Genomic DNA, 13995 nt, shown 5'->3' with positions numbered 1-13995 from the left:
TAGCACCATAGTCCCTGGTGCATTACATCATTTCTGAAAGATCTTAACACGTGATAAGCAAAGAACATTTTAACCTAAAAGTCGCAGTGTTACAACCTCCTTTTTGTTGTAACACCCTATGCACAACCTTATGGCCTTGAAGTCACTTGCAATAAAATTAAGAAATCAAAAAGAAAAGGGAAAATAACCTTTCAGAACGAGAAAACACCCTCCTGTTCTGCTGCCTAACTGTTAACGCAACAAAATGAATCACTGCATACGTTGGAAAACTTGGTGTTGATCTTAGCATGTGCACTGTTCTGAGCAAGATCCATCCTAAAAATGGCCTTCTTAGAGCCATAAGGTGGCTGTGATTGAGGTATTATAAAATGCAGAACTCAGTTATCTCTGTGAGAGAGCCTTGAAAATGTCATATGTTAAACGAAATTACTACTACACTTGCCTAGGTTCTGCTTTCCCGGACGGGGTGACAGTGATCATTTCTGTGCCTTATTCAATTCACTGAAATATTTAGAAAGGGCTTTACCTATATTCTACATCTCAATCTGCTATAACCTTTTATTTTTTGCAGCGAGTTTGATTTCTTTGTCAATAACATAACCTGATCCATTTTCCTAGGAGCAGCTCTCCACTTTTAGCATCAATACACTGTAGAGTTTCTTTTGTAAAAAGGAACGATATGCATTTAAAATACCTTTGTAATAATAAATACCACATGAACATATGTATCAAGCAAAGGATTTCAATTTTGATGACACTTGCTTCTCAAGAACAGACATTCTGGAAGAAAAAAACATTGCCAGCCCCAAATTGATTGACATTTGTTTACTTAACTCTCTCTTCTTGAAAGTCTGCACACCTATTTCAACCTTGAACAGTTTCCAACTGTGGTATACTGGAACATTTTTTCATTTATTAAGTTCAGTGTTGCCAACCCAAACAAAGAGTAATCAGTGATGATCCAAGCAGACCAAGCTGTCTAGCACCATACAATGTATCTGCATGCTAATTTTCAAATTCCCTCACATTTCCAGAGAACTAATGGGATCATTTTCATTCTGTTACAGCAACTCAACAGTTACTGAATCACCATCTGTGTTTTCGTTAACCTGAATCAGATATGAATTCTGTTATTGCAAGGTAGAGCAGCTTGTTTAATGATTCTTAATCTTTTCTTTAATTAAATCATGCAGCCAACCTGAAAAATCTATCTTAATGCAAATTAGGAGCTTTTTTGGCATTCGCTTACAGTAATGCACTAATAAGGTTAATTTATGAAGGTTCTCTTCCAGTTTGTACAGATGATATTTGTTCGCTGCATATTTTTAGCATATTGTCCCTTTTTGTAATATTTAAAAAAAAAATAATAATAAAAAATGGTTATTTTCACAGGCACAAAAGAGGGAGGCTGCGATCTGCTTATTGTTTATTAGAAAGTTAGAGCACAGAAAATGAAAATCAGTCTCTCCCGTCTGCAAGTATCAGGCTATGAGGATGCAAAGGCACAATTCGAGGGCCTATTGAATTAAAAGACCTCAGACGAGCGCTCTCCTGCCTTTGGCCGCTGGAGAAACTCAGGCCTCTGTTCACATAATCGTCTCGAAGATATCAGGGGAGACAGAGAGCTTCGCTGAACCTTTTTTTTACTCCTACTCATAGGTGTGAATTAATAGTTTAAAGAGTAAATAATTCTTGTGAAATAAGCCTGAATACTTTTCTCAGTTGCACAATTGCTTCAGCTCTCAGCTCTGATGATCTCAGTCAAGAAAATCTCTGTCCTTGCGAGCATTCCTCCCAGCTACAAAATGAGTTGAAATCCATTCAAGTCGCTGAGTAAAGTGTAAACTTCTTTTTTTTTTTTTTCTTTTTTAGGTTATTTTTCAACACCCACAAGTAAATGGAGATGGAGACTACGAATTTCAACACACGATCTTTGCTATTTAATTAAAATCACAGAGACTGGTTGGAAAGTTTTCAGCAAAGTGATTTTTGCATAAGGAGACTGCAGATTCCTGAAATCAGGAGATCTTCCTTTTCATAGAAATTTGCCTGTTCATATCAGGAAATATTTTGGTTTTTTTTTTTTCTAGGAAAGAACTCCTCATCTTAGCTAGAAACTGCACAAGAGCGTTCCTCTTCTGCAAGAGGATTGCCCAAGAGAAGCAGCAGCGAGGGCAGGCTCACGGGAAGGAGGACACCCAGTGCAATCCCTTCTTTTCCCCGCTCTCGGCAGCGGCTGTGCCTTGCCCTACCTCTTTCTTTTCCCTTCCTGTCTTTCCAGTTGGACTCACTCCGTAGCTGAGTCTATTAACTATTTGCACGGCCCAAGATTGAAGCTTCTGCCCAAGGATGAGGGAACTTACCGGAGCTGTGAATCTCTGTGTTTAATTAAAGCGAATAGTGGGATGGAACGGCTTGGGGATGGATGATGGAGAGAAACCTTCATTTGAGTTCCCGTTATTTGTGCAATGATTCCTGGCTTGTTAAGTATTCTAGAGTTGCTGTTTCTTTCTCTGGCTTAAGGATTTTTGCTTTGCTCACTTTCACATGGGTTTTTGCATACATGGAAATAGGAATACAGGAGATTTTCATCTTCCTTTTCCCCCTTCAGTTTAGAAAACTGTTTTTCAGCTACTGGCAGTCCTTCCTGTGTAATATTAACACAGCAAGAATGAAAAGTAATTGTTTTTCTTTACATTTAATTGTACGTATGTGATCTTAAGTATATTACATGCTTCGCTTCATGCTTCACCCACTCTTAAAATATGCAGATAAATGAGTATCAGCATAAGAATATTTTAATATGAACCTATCTTCCTGTAAACAATCTTCTAAAGAAGCCACTTATCTTAAAAAAAAAAACCAACCCAAAAGCCTTAACCAAACCAAACTGAAAAAAAAAACCAAAACAAACTCAAATGACAAAAATATGAACTCACGTTACTGATACCGAATTTTGGATGTTTTATTGGGGAAAAGAAATATGGACAGATCACTTTTTCTCCTCACTCCAACAACACTTAAAAATACCTGACACACCTTTTGTTTCCTTTTAGCAGTGAGAGAAAATGAATATTTGACATTTTCATCCTAAAAAGCGATATTGGGACAATCTTCTGTGTCTTTTTCTTGTCTGTGTTCTCTTCATTTCCATTGTTTTGCCTGTATTTCATGGGCAGGTGTCCAGTCTCTAGGGAACAAGGCAATACTTGACAGTGACTGTGTTTTCCTTACATCATTTTACAGTATATTCTCACGTCTTCCAACAGCTCTGTGCTCAGGCAACCAGAGTTATCAAAGTATCTCCCGAGGCACGTAATCCATGAGGAACTCCAAGAATTAGAAAGCGAGCTTCCAAACAGTGAAGACTATAAAGCCATCATGAGGAAAGAAAAAGGATGAAGGCTTTGCTGTCCTATGGAGACTTGTCTACTACATGGGAGGAAAGGGAAAGGGTGTGTTCACATTCGACACTAAAAATCTTACTGGGTTAATTACTACCTCACTAAGCAGAGAAATTTAAGCAAGAAGGGCGCTGTCATGATGACAACCTTTACCCAGTAGCAAGCTTTGCGATTTCCCAAGGCTGAAGACAATTTAGCCCTGACAAATCCAATCAGGGATATGCAGGCATAACCTCTGGAGATAAGCTCAAATTTTTTTAGGATACACGGGGCAAAAGATGGACTGTAGTTAAAATATTTACAATATAGCTTGGCCAGTGCTGAAAGGGCACTGTTGGCCTGAAGTTGCATTGAGGTCTCCTGGCATTTGTGTGTTTCCCTAATGGCTTTGTGCAGTAAAGTGTTAAGTTCTCCTGAGCATTTTATATATTTAAGGCAGTAACTTTAAAATAAAGAATTGCAACCTTAGAGCAAAGCTGCTATTTTGAGAATTTTTAAACCATTATTGACTCCTGTCAGATCAGTTTCTAGACTTATTGACTCAAGAAGTAAATATAGACTGAGAAAAAGCGAGGTCAAGTCAATATTTATCTTGCAGATCAATACATTTTGATACTAACCAAAAATTAAGCTCAATAAATGCATATATTATATGCAGCAAGGTTAGGAGAGATCCATTCAGAAAATTTGTCAATTTGAAATTTCCCCATGGAATCCAACCTTTTGGATTCAATTTCCATTAGGAAGCCTGTCCCTTTAAGGACGCTTAAATAACGGTGATCATGATCCTTCTGTCACCCAATCGGGTTTTCATATAATAGCTGAGAAGCAGCAAAAGAAAAAGAGAAGAAAATGTAGTGAGAAGAAGTTCATCGTGGAAGCTCAGTTATGTTATCGGGAGGAGAAAGGTCAGTTATAGAGACTGTATGGGACTAAGGCAAATGGGTAATGTGATATATGTAATATTGTAAAGCAAAGATGAAGAATAAGTGGAAGTACGTGAACGTGGAGAATGTGGAGGTGGACTTGCAGGAAGATATGGCACCAGCTTCTAAAAAAGAGGGCTCAGAAGTTTTTTATTTGCAGCAAGTGGGATGCAGCAGTGGTGCACGTTATCACACCCTGGTTCTCAAATGCTGTAGCAGGTTTGCAGTTGTTCCCGTTGTAGCCTGGCAGAGTTCCTACAACTGGAAAACACTGTTTGTCATTTCCATGTGTCACCATATCTCTTGTTTGGTTGCACGCTTGTCACATCAAAACTGCCCTTCTGCCCATAGGTTGGCTATGAAGAGCTGCTGGATGGTCTTCTGGTGCCCAGCAACACCAAGACAAGGCTGGCCGGTTCTGAGTGCATCGCCTGGTCATTACAGCTCAGCTTCATGGGCTCAGGCCACTTTTGAAGTTGTAATACCAGAGCAGAGCATGAGTGAGGACAGAGAAAGCAATCATCGCTGCAGGAGACTCATGAAACTGGACACATCCAATGCTGCACGTTGCAAGGTGGAGGTATGAACACTTATTTCCCAATTGTCCCCCTTGTTCTTGTACCTACAGGCCTACAGCTGCCCCCGCTGGGGCAGGCGCCATGCAGAGGAGAGGCTCTGTGCTACACGCTGATCTGCTCACCTGGCTGGGGCCAGGCACAAGCTGTCCCCTTCTCCATCTTTCTGATGCGCTTCCTCTTTGGAGGATGCTTTCCTGAACATCCTTTAAGCTATGAATCTACCCTTTGGGGAAGAAACATGCTCCGGTGAAATTAATTTCAAGCATGTGTCAGGATATAAGTGAAATAACTTCAAAAGACCTTTCTTTTTTTTTTTTTTTTAATTTCTACTTCTGTTTTCCTTTTTTTTTCCTCTCTTTTCTTTTTCCCTCCCCTTCTTTTTCTTTTTTTTTTGGTCAGTTTTTTTTTTTTCCTTTCTTCTAAGCTTCTAAGCATGGCACTGGATGCATTTGCACCCCAGATAACGCCGGTGACCTTACATTTACATAGCACTTCTCACCCCAAAGGATCTCCAAACGCTTTGCAAATTTAGCACAAGCTGCTTTCCGCGCTCGGAAATCGCTTCACCTACTTCTGGAGCCCAGCCAACTCCTGCTGAGCGGAGCACAGCACCTGATTAACAGCGCTTCCAACACTACACAACAACTCAGGGCGAGGAGTGTAGAATACCTTCTCCAAATGAAAGTCCAGGAAGAGTTCAGACAGGCTGAATATAATTATGCAAACTGGATTTTGACCAGAGCGCTGCAGGTATGGTGGATGCTTTCCCTCAGAAAACATTGTTCTTGTCTGATGGCTCATCTGGGAAAAAAACACACTAGTAAAAAATAAAACTTATGCTGCTATGCAAAGCCTTCCTTACAGATAATTTTAAAGAGAATGACTATGATAAAATGATACACTAATTGGTAAAATATGATTTCATTTGAAATAAAGTGGAGAATCTCACCAAATTTAGCTCCGTAAATGTAGCGAAGTATATTTCTCATCCAGCATAAAAAGGTGCCATTTGTTTGATATCAGTTTGATGAATTATTAATTTTATCACAGCTAAGATGACAGCTAATATTAGAACATTGAATTATTAATTTTCAAACGTGGCAATAAAAAAGCAGAACAAACACAAATTGAGACACATTTTAACTGTGAGTTGACTTGCTTACATAATCTGTTTGAGAAAACAGAGCAGCAGAGACAGAGATTTAAACCTCGCCAAGCAACTGCTGTTACCTTCAAACCTCAGGTATGATTTTTAGCCTTAATTTAGAAGCAGTATTCCCTGACTACTCTGCTGAACTCTGCTTATTGGGTATCATACACTTCCCGCACCTGACAGCCAAACAGGGTCTCTACGTAATTATCTTGGCTGTGGATTTAGTTTTTTTGAGGAACTCAGGCCAAGGAATAATAAGGAAGGATGCATAAACTAGGAAAAGCAGTCATCTTTTATTTTTAGGATGAGCAGGTTGAAAAGTGCAAGTTAGTTGTAAGGAATAATATTTGATTCAGTCTCTTCTTTCCTGCTTTTTTTTTGTCTTTTTTTCTTGTCGTGTGGCACAGGGTAAATAAGTAATTCAGGGCTTGTTTCCTTAAAACTATTTCTGTGAGGTTTCAGCCTTAAAAGCCAGCAAAGGATTTATCTGGCTCCACCGCTGCCCTACAGCCTAATACTGATTTTCCTGTCAAATGTCTCCTTTGCAAATACTCTTCCTTCCCATCTCTCCAAATGAAGATGGGAGCTTCAAACTCGTCCTTATTCCATGGCAAAATAGTCCACAAAACATTTCCAAATACTATATTTTTCGTCTTTTCGGAGCAGCAGACACTAGTTCAATACAACCCCTGAACGTGAACGAGGCTTCGAAAATGAGCACAACTTGCGTATATCAAGGATGCTGACCGGTACAGGTGGATTTTTGAGGGCAATATTCCTGGGCAAAAGAATAGAAACAGCTGTCTCACCCCAAGCCTCATTGGGAATTAATCCAGCTCAAAGCTGGATTAACTTCTATTTTGAAAAAAACGAAACCAAAAAACCCCACAAATTTGTATTCCACTGCCACATATGGCGATTATTTAGACTACAAATATCAGGCAGGGCTATCCGGTTGGGTACTAAAGAGAGACTCATTGAAATCACTTATTTATATCTTGCTGACAAAATGAGGTGGGGGAGAAAAAGCATCTGTCACCCATCTGAGTTTGGAGAGAGTTACAATGGGGAGAAGAACATCGCTAATGAGTTATGTAGATGTACTGAGCTGCCAAGGAAGCCACGTGTGTAAAGTGCCACGAGGCAGTGGGGCAGTGGCGGGGGGACAGCAGCACAGGGGGGTCAGGAGGTGTCTGCTTGAGACCCTACAGCGAGGCACAGGCACACCTGAGTACCCGGGAAAGGGATGAAAGGTGAGCCAAGATGGGAAAAGAAGGGATGCTGCACACTGAAGGAAAATATTTGTCCTTTGATCTCTTAGTTGATATCAGTTTGATTATTGCAACTGTTTAAAGTGAGACCTGAGAACTCAGAGCTAGAACACAAGTAAATACAACTTGCATTGGAGGGTCAAAGTGCGTAAAATAAAGCTTTAGTCCTCCCAAGGGAACTTGTTTTGAGCCTGGATGAATGCTGATTTAGTGCGAGTTTATCTGATAGCTATTGCAGGGATAAGTACTCTGTAAATATTCAGCTGTTTTGCAGGTACAGTTATTACCTACAGTACAGGTGCGATGTGAGTTAAAGATAGCGCTGCTACAGATGTGTGAAGAGTCACAGCAAAATCCAAAACATTTGCTGTAAATACAAATATAAAGTTTGAGAGAAGTTTGAGAGAAGTTTGAGAGAAGAAGGAACTTTGACTGATGCTTTCCCAAGGAACAAGGAACTGACGTCCCTCCTGTAGGAAAGCAGTAGAGATACAGCTCCTTTTTGAAGTTCACTTTTGCACCCACCTCTGCTTCGTTCTGTAAATTGTGACATTTGCTTTCTGGGGCATTCGGTGGTCATGCATCTGCCATGGGCAGAGAAATTAGCCATGGCTGTGTTTCATTGATTCTTGGTTGAAATGTTCATGCACAAGAAACCCTTTTTCTTTGATTGCAAAATCAGTGAAGTTAGTAATAAGCTAAAAAAAAAAACAAACCCCAAAACACAGTCGATCGTATCAGACTGGTTTCATGATCTGCCTGCATGTGCTCAGCCCAAAACCCAGGCAACTCCACTCTGGGTTGGTACATTCTGGTGGGCACTGGAACAGCTGCCCAGGGAGGGGGTCGAGTCGCCTTCCCTGGAGGGGTTTAAGGAATGGGTGGATGAGGTGCTCATGGACATGGTTTAAGGGACTGTTGGGAATGGTTGGACTCGATGATCCAGTGGGTCCTTTCCAACCTGGTGATTCTATGATTCTATGATTCTGATTCTATGATTATTCTATTATTCTATGATTATGATTATCCAAAATATCAATATCTGACATAGACCAACTGTTCCCCCCACGGAACCCAAATTCTTTTTGAGGACACTCTTCTCTCTGACCTATCCTAGCAGAAGGAGGCAGAAAGAATTAAAAGATAACCCACTTTTGCCACCTTTTAAAGGTGATTCCCAGTATGCAGCTTTGAATTTCTCTGGTTTCACACATTGCTGGTTGTGTTGCCTATTATAACGGATTCAGTAAGACACACTTTCTCCCAGTAGTGTTTTATTTTGACACATCTCAAATGAAAATACAGCTCATTATTTTATACAGAATTCAAATATGTTTTCACCTGTTTTTTATACATTAAAGTGATACATTTTTGCTGTAGGTATGTGAAAAAGCAGCATGAGTCTCTAATAAGCCTAATTAGTAATTTATTTGTGTATTTTTGGTCATTGAAAAATGGGGTAAATGTCAGGCTTTGTCTTCTTTTAAAATGCCTTCGTGTTCAGAAAGCAAGCGCTCTCCTGTCTGGTCCTGTTATATTCTTTATCTTCATGGTTTAGCTCTCAAGAGGCATATTTAAATTGTCATAAATGTAGTAAAACTTTTCAGGAAAAAACACTCAGAGACAGTGTTTATCTGAGTTTTAAAACTATTATTTATCATACCCTGTTAAATATCATCCATATCAACCCTCCAGGGACAGGGTAGCCTTTTCAAATTAGTCAAAAGTTGAAATCAAGATGCAAATTAGGAGCTTGATTAAAAGAAAACTAGTGTTAAAACTGTTTCTGGTGAAATTTCTGTAGGCACAGCAGCAATTAATGTGGGGCCAGCTAAGCAAATCTGTTGTGAACAGTTTCGCTCTTCCGTTTTATGCAATATATATACACATAGAGCAGGAAATTTTGGCCCAGGTGGGTGTGCCAGTCTGTTGAGATTACCTGATCCAGAAGGTGTTTTAAATTATGGAAACCACAAGCGATCATACATCTCAAAACATCTCTGGCACGTCGAAAAGATTTTTCTTCAAAAGAATATATATTTATTGCAAGGTTTCAAGAGTATCCAATCCACATCTGAAAAACGAGGCCATTTAAGCTTTTGACTAACCAGAACCAACATCAGAGTGGTGGCCTCTGGTCTGTACACTTAAATTTCAGTCTTGGAACAGGCTGTAGAGGCTGGATTTACAGTTCAAATTTTGTTTCATTTGCAGTAGAACAGAAGAGCTGGCAAGCTTAGACACTACCAGTGCTTTGTGGAAGCCGACATATGAATTTGTTCTACAAATGTGCCAGGGACACTCTGATCCAACAGTTAGATCTCTGAGCTTACTTCCAGTTCTTTCTTATTACTACCCGTTAAAAGAAAAACTCTGCATAAAGCAAACCAGGTAATGAATTACAGCCATGAGTGATATCCCAAGAAGAGCCTCCGTCTTCAAACGTATCAAAATAAATTAACAAATAATCTAAAATATCTCAGTCCTTCAAACAAAGAAATCATATTCTTCTCACCAGCTTTGAGGACTTGAGATTGTGGATGGGTTTTGGACTCATGTGCTTGACTTCAGGTGCGGCGGAAGGAACTGAGATGAGCAGTTTGTTTCTGCGCTCCTATGAAAGACTGCTAATTTTAAGGTCTGGTGGTTTAACTATGTTTCTGTTCCTGAATTTAACCTGCTGATAGCAGCCCATGCAAAAAGAGGTCCCGAGGAAAAACACCGCAAGAAAGGAAACATATCAATAAGAGGAAATATGCCAGTACCAGTCACGTGATATCATTTATTTTATGTTTCTGAATGGATCAGAGGAAGCCTGACTGTCACTGCAAGAGGAAAAGGGTACGAGAATGAACATTGCCAGAAAAAATGACGTTAAAATATTTCTCCTTCTCTGGGGTGAATACAGCAGAGTAAAAGAGTGCCTACAAAAAATGAATTATGTGGTGCTTTTAAATGTAGTGAGAATGAAGGGCATGTGAGCTGCAGAGAGAGGGAAAGGGGAATGGTACGATGTGTTCAGGCTGGGGTGATGCTTCACATGACAATGGTTAGAGAGGACAGGTGGAGAAAAAAAAGAAGAGGGGCTGTATTATGCTAAGTCAGTCATTAACATCAGCCATGCAGTAAGTTTTGCTACAGCGCCATTCACTTACTGTCCTGTGAAGAACTGAAATAAAAGCATCCTTTAGACATGAAGAGATAACACTCTCGTCCTCATTTTTCTTTGTCATCTCCTGCCCTTTCCTGGGAACTTCTCTCCATCCCAGTCCATTTTTGTACTTTCTCCTTCCTTCTTTATGGTCCCCACGACACTGCAACTTGTCCTCGCTTTGCTTTTAATCTCTTATTCCTTGTATCATGGCAGCTCCAGCTTGCACTTGATACAGCCAGTCTGTGCAGCCCTTGCTGGCAAAAAAAAAAAGGAGTTTATTGACTTGTGGTCCTTTGGTGTTTTCTAGGTAATTATGTTTTTTCCTTGATCCCAGCTACTCATGATTCTGTGGACGTTCTTCCTCGCATTGTGCCCCCCCATCAGAAAGCCTTCTCTTAATGAATGACCTATAGTTTTACTATCACCATAACTAAACACATTGCTTTTCCCTTAAGTACTGGCACTTGTGAAGCAGGACGTGCTGAGCTCCCAATTTCACTGTGAGGACAAAGCTCTGATAGGTTGAATAACACCAGTACCTACTGTCCGGCTTTATCTTGCACTATGCATGAATAAGCAACATCTAAACTTATATGATTTTCCTCCACCATTATAAAACAGCTTTAAGAGTTCCTGGGCTGCTGAAAGCAGTGGAACCAGCAGGCCAACAAGTACTGATGCCATCGTAACACCTACTGTACCTTTATCCTAAACCTCCAGTGTCCCTGGGCTACTGCACCACCAGGTTCCTATATAGGGTCCATCATGGTCACCCCTACATAAGCCTTTGGGATAATTTTTGCTGGATGGGATCCTGGTCTTGTCTGGAAATCATTAAGTAAAAGAGTTAAACTTTACTGAGTATAAGCTTCAGGTGGGCACGGATGAGCAATAGCGAGCACCTGGCCTGTTGCTGGGAGCTGGAGGAGCTAAAGGGAGAAGATAACCATCTCCTTACCCTCTTAATAAGCCTCTCTCTCCAAGGGGAACAAAACCCAACAGAAGTTGCAGAGAGGATGAATAAATTTTCCTTCCTTTCATGTATACTAGTGTTCTCTCTCTTTTTTTTTTTTTTTTTTTTTACATTTTTTTTCCTTACTTTTGCAGTAGCAAATGTTTTGAGAATTGATCATCTTCCCAGGTTGATGGCAAGATCCTTGTGACCCAGCTGTGAGTCAAGATTCCCAGCTGGGTGTCTCTGAAGAGAAACAAGAAGCTCAGGCATACCCCTGATCTCCAACCAGCACAGGCCAAGAACATCTGTGTGCTCCTTCCCTTTCTTCAGATGGTCCCAAGGAGGATGGAAGCAGGCAAGTGGGAAGATGAAAGGCAAAGGATCAACTGGCCATGTTGTATTAGCCAACTTAAATAATTCTTGGCTGTGGAAACCGTTTTCCCATCCAAAGCTGTTTTTATTTTTCTTCTTTCTTTTTTTTCGCTTTCCTTTTTTTTTCCTTTCCTTTTTTTTTCTCTTTTTTTTCTTCCTCTTTCCTTTTTTTAACATTTTTTCCCTAAACAGGAACAGTTTATTTCCACTTTTGGGCAGGTTTCTCACCTGCTCTCCCTACTGCTTCTCACCTGCCACTTCCCAGTGCTCCCCAACTGACCTAACAAAGTGCCTCAGGGACCCAACTTTACCGAATAGCAAAATCAAAATATGCAAATCAAGCTCGAATTATTACGTATATAATCATGAAAACATTATTCCTGCACTACTGCCTGTGCCCAGCTTCCTGCCCTACTGCTCTGAGTGCTTCAGCACTCTCTATAGCTGTTGAGCTGAAGCACCCGAGGATGGCTCTGAAGCAGGAAGAGTTCAATCCGGAGGATGGTTTTCCAGGCGCTTTGTTTCTCATTCTCCACAAGACAGTTGATATTCCTCCGGATTTCACTGTTATTATTTGGGTGGCTCTACTTCAGGGCGAAGGGTAGATGAATGCCTTCTTCAGCCTCTTCAGTCCACTCTAGTTCTATTTTAGTTTGAGAAGCTCGTTCTGCTTGGATAGATGGGTGCAATTCGTGCCAATAGCTCAGTCTTTCTGTAAAGTTAGGAATCTCAGGCTGAAAAATAAGTAAAAGGTAAAGCTGCGTGATGCAGTGCAGGAAGCGGAGTCCTGCAGTCAGGTCTAGGTGATAAAAGGGATACATCCTGATGAGCGCTTTCCTTCAAAGGAGCAGTGGTGAAGTTTACTTGGGCATGTTAATGAACCAAAGGATGCATAATGAGTCAGGAAATCCTACTCAACTTAACAGTTAAACAGACTTTGAACTCTGAAACCTGAACTCCCTGAATAGCCAGTAAGGAAATGTATGAGATCCTGATGATGGGTGTGGAGGAACACATTTTGTTCTGATGTAAAAGTCATTTTTATTCCTTCAGTTTTTAACGCTTTATACGCTATATTGAGGCATATATAACTAGGAAAAAACCCTGAAATCTATCATTAAAAACAAATCAATGTCTTCCATAAAAAAACCTGCATTTTAAATCTAAAGAAAAAAAACACTTTGAACAACAAATTTTGCAATTAACGCACTTCTGCACAATTTTTTATACAGTCCTGCATAATGTTTTATACGGTCAAATGATCGATTTGCGCAGCAAGTCTTCTGTCTTATTCCATGCCAAAAGCACTCCCTGCACACTTGGGCGGGAGGTGGGACTGTTTTGTGAGTTATGGAGTAAGTTGAGGCGAAATGTCTTCTACAATACCTGAACAATGAACAGAGCTCTTTGCCATAAAGTCAATGACCCTTTCAAAGCATCCAGGGTATACGCTCAGGAGCCAGATGTTGGCATTGTGATATTGTGATGCTAATCTAAAGGGAAGGTTGAGGTTTTTCTTCTTAAACTTGGGGTTTCTGAGGATTAAGTAGGATATTTTCTATGTAGTCGAAAGAAGAGAGCTACATCCCCAGAATCCAAGTGTTCTTGTTTCCTGTTTGGTTCCAACTTAATCATTTCTCTGTGGATGAAGGATGAAATGGAAAGCCCACTGTGAACCTCAGAATATTTAATTTCAGGTAAAGCACTACTTCAGCTGATCTTTCAAAACATATACATGCATCTTTTCAGTTGTTTCAGCCATGAAGCCTACGCCTATTTTTTCTTGATAAAGGTGAATTTAAAAGCTTTGTGGTAATTACAGGTATTGATAAGTGAAATACTGGTGACTGTGGTTTAGAAAATGCAGTATAGATTCTCTTTTTTTATCCTTTACATTACAGGTTTAAATTTAGTCCATGTCTCTAATGACCAAAACTCCTGCTGGCTTCTCACTAGTCCGGACAGACTGAACTGCAACTCTTGACTTCATGTCCTAGTTGGTACGTCTTCTCATCCCCAGTGCCAAAACAAAGCCTTCCCCTCTGTGTTTTCCTGTTAGCAATACTGGTGCAGAGGCCAAGGACTGGCAGCTTTTCTCTTATCCCCCAAACCCACTGCTCCTGCAGGAAAGAAGGGAAAACATTGGGAAAACCTTTAGTTCGATTGTTTAGTGGTACAGAAA

General features: G+C 40.2%; 1 long non-coding RNA gene across 2 annotated transcripts in view; it reads left to right on the top strand.

Moving 5' to 3' along the window:
* LOC128852578 (uncharacterized) overlaps positions 1 to 4769 on the top strand; it is a 45584-nt gene extending 40815 nt beyond the window's left edge. For both annotated transcript variants that reach the window (XR_008450544.1, XR_008450543.1), the window contains 3 exons: positions 1068 to 1140; positions 1873 to 3455; positions 4682 to 4769. This is a non-coding gene — a long non-coding RNA (uncharacterized LOC128852578). The remainder of the gene's footprint in view (positions 1 to 1067; positions 1141 to 1872; positions 3456 to 4681) is intronic.
* The last annotated feature ends 9226 nt before the right edge of the window (positions 4770 to 13995 follow it).

The sequence above is a fragment of the Cuculus canorus genome, chromosome 6 (genome assembly GCF_017976375.1).
Source record: "Cuculus canorus isolate bCucCan1 chromosome 6, bCucCan1.pri, whole genome shotgun sequence".
Classification (NCBI taxonomy): Eukaryota; Metazoa; Chordata; class Aves; order Cuculiformes; family Cuculidae; genus Cuculus; species Cuculus canorus.
Note: the sequence above shows the minus strand (reverse complement) of the source record. Positions and strands in the feature narration are given on the sequence as shown.